Consider the following 3543-nt stretch of genomic DNA (forward strand, 5'->3'; position numbering starts at 1 on the left):
ACAATGTATTTCTATTCAATCAAATTTGAAATATCTCCAGTTGTGATAAACCTATCAGAGTAAATATTACATTACATAGCCTGTGAGAATTTCAGGGTGCTATTCATTCCACAAGGATTAATGGCAGTACTTTAATTTAGGAAAAAAACAGATATCTTATTGTCTGATCTTGTTACCTCTTAGACTTCTTGTCTCTTCTTTAAGGATATGATTTCTCTCTCATCACACTCAATTTGGATCAAGGTACAACATGGAAACAAAGTAAAGACTGACAGATTGCTTTCCTTGTGGGGGTGGGGGAGGGAAGTAAGATGGGGGAAAACTGTAAAACTCAAATAATATCGTTAATAAAAATAAATTTTTAAAAAAAGGATTAATGGGAATAGGCTTTTATTGGAGGAAATGCCACAGTACAGTATTTCTTAGAGATCCTTAATCTCTCAAAAGGTTTTTGCATCATCATTTGCTTAATTAACTATAATATGTCCCATTCTAAATTGCAATATTCTGCTTCTCCTCTTCTCTTCTAAAAGGTAATAAAGTTATATCTTAGAATTAAGCAGGAAGAATTAGAGTAAGGGGAGAAAATAATATTTTAGTAATCATTAGATTAATAATTTTTTCCCTTTAATAACATCAGTGGCTTAACACAACACAACACTAAATAGGAGTCAAGAGAATATTGAATGACTGTCAGTAATACCAAGGATTTGGGAGTTGTTTTTAAAATAACTAAGATCTAAGAGAATTTTTTTTTGTATTTTTTGTTGTGTTTTGTTTATTATTAAATATTCAGAAGGAGAAATTAAAATAGGCACTTGGAAAAGTGCAACTGGAGGTCAATTTGATAAGTAAATTTTTACTGGATAAAAAGATTTTCAAATCAGCATAGAAATGTTAATTGCATGAAGTAGTATAGATGGGAAAGAGAGGAGGGTCAAAGACAGCCTTGTGGGACACTCATAATTACTGTATATGACTTAGCTCAAGATCAAGAAAGGGACCTTAGAAGAAGTATTCATATGGGTAATAGGAGAACTTGAAGAGAATAGTGTCCCAAAAACATAGAGGAAAGAGTAATATATCATAATGAAAAGTTGAAAAGGGATCAAAAAATTGAGGATTGAGAATAGGTCAATGCATTTGGCAATTAAATCATTGACATCTTGGAAGAAAGTTGTTTTGGTTGACTGATAAAGTCAGAAGCCAGTGTAGAAAGATTAAGAAGTGAGAGGAGAGAAATTGGAGACACCTATTATAGATGATCTCCTCAAAGTATTTAGCCTCAAAACATGAGACATGAGATTAAAGCAAGGATGGATGAATCAAGTGAGAGTTTTGTGAAATGTGAGAGGCATTTGAAGGGAGAGAATGAAGATTAAGTGAGTGAATGTGTATGATAGAGGAGGCAATGAAATTGAGTCATAGTGATATCTAAGTTACAAAAAGGTGGTTTTATCTGAGTTAAAATGTAGATACAAGAGGCTTGTAAAATACGAGCCCAGTGTTGTTTTTTTGATCTTATTAATGTGAATACTAAAATCACCAATAATGGTAGCCCAGGGACAGTTAGGTGGCACTGTGAATCGAGTGCTAGCCCTGGAGTCAGGAGAACATGAGTCTGAATTTGACCTCAGACACTTAATAATTACCTAGCTGTGTGACTTTCGGCAAGTCACATAACTCCATTGCATTGCCAAGTAAAAAAATAAAGATAGCACACATTGGATTTGAGAGGAAGTGATGAAGGAAGAAGAGTATATTAATCCTTCTTTATTGATTTTTATTAATCCTGCTTTATTGATATCTCATGTGACCATCACAACACTTCTCAAGTAAAAGAGCTAATATTATCTTTTTTTGCAGTAAAGGAAATTGAGGCAGATAAAGATTGATTTATTTCCCTTTACACTGCTAGTGTCAAGACTGGTTTTGAATGTGAGACTTTGTGATTACAGAGTAAGACTGCTAAAGCATTTTGATAAAGGAGTAAGAGTGACCAAGAGGTTTTTATATACCTACCTCAAGATGCTGGTCAGGGGAAAAAATATCATATAACAGGATATCTGGGAAACCAGGACATGAGGAGTAGAAGTGGTGGTGGTGGTGATTGGGAGGGGCGGAGGGGAGGAGGGCATTAGGAGGTGTGGAATCTGGCCAGGAAGATGGTGGAAGCTGATGACTTTTAATAGAGTCTAATTTACTACAGTGTGAAGTACTGATGAAAATTCTATTATTTTGTGATTGTTAGAAGTTATTCAATTTATGACAGAGAAATTCTATTCTTTTGTGATTGTTTATGAAAGAGAAAGCTTCATCTCTTCCCCCAAAGTATGGACCTTATATTTATTTTGTCACTAGTCATGAAAATGAACTGGGTAATTTGTGGAGTAGTTCTGTTTTTGATTGCAGTGTTTCTTGCACCAGTATTAAATCTATTTCAGATTTAGAGAAATGTCACATTCTTTCCACCTGATGTACTTGAAAGCATCTTTTCTTCGGCACCATGCTATGTCACAGCTTCAGATGTGATTGGATTATTATATCTCTACATTAAGAGGCATCTGGGAGAACTACATAAATTTAAGAGTATAGTCCAGTATAAAGTGATATGTAGTAGTCTTTCTTGGTATAAAACATGTCAGTGCTAAAGTAGATTTTTGATAACAATATTCAGTTGTCTCACAGTTGTCTCACACTATTCATTGGTCTATGGTGGACTTTAGATGGATCACGAAGTGATTTTGACCCTTGGCAACTTTGGTCACTCAATACTAGTTTACAATGGGTTTTATCAATATACATCTCCAGATTTTCTTTTTGTTAGTTCTTGGTTACCATGTATATTTACAATGAGAAACTTTGGTCAACAATTGACTATGAATGAACATAAAGTCACTGCAGAAAAATCATTAAAATGAAGAAAGGAAAAATATTTTTTGTATTAAAAAAAACCCAAGATATAAAGAAGACACCAAGAAAACTTTGGAAATGCTAAGATGCAGGTTTTCCCTTCAGTGATATGTTTCTGCAATGTGTTATTGCTGCTTCTTTAAATTAGTTACAAACCTTTGTGTATTTGACCATACCACAAACAAAAATATTGATTAATAAATGAATTTTAAATTTTGTAACATAAATTGTAACACAATGTTCATGTGCCAAAGTATTCTATTATTGTCATGTGAAAATGAATATGATATGAACATTTAAAATTTTTAAAAAACAACTAAAATTTAAAATGTATAAAATGACTTTTAGTAGTCACAAGGAATTTAGTATTTCTTAATCTTTTGCCTATATAAAAAACCCCCAAAATCTGTAGAAATGAAGTTTCTAATGCTATTTGGGGGATTCTGGTAATGTTATCAACAGCTTTGACTTAGCTGACTTATCATTGGTAACTTTAGATTTTATATAATTTCATTAAATGCAATTGGGGATATGTAAATTTTTATGTATTAACATAACCAATAGTTCAGAGTTCTAAAATATTAATTAAATTTATATTGACTTTTGTGCATATTAAAGGTCTTGTTTAAG

The 3543-nt window shown here is 32.5% G+C and overlaps 1 pseudogene; it reads left to right on the plus strand.

Moving 5' to 3' along the window:
- Positions 1-2179: 2179 nt before the first annotated feature.
- Positions 2180-2965, plus strand: LOC141500702 (insulin-induced gene 2 protein-like; annotated as a pseudogene).
- Positions 2966-3543: the final 578 nt, after the last annotated feature.

The sequence above is a fragment of the Macrotis lagotis genome, chromosome X (genome assembly GCF_037893015.1).
Source record: "Macrotis lagotis isolate mMagLag1 chromosome X, bilby.v1.9.chrom.fasta, whole genome shotgun sequence".
Lineage (NCBI taxonomy): Eukaryota > Metazoa > Chordata > Mammalia > Peramelemorphia > Peramelidae > Macrotis > Macrotis lagotis.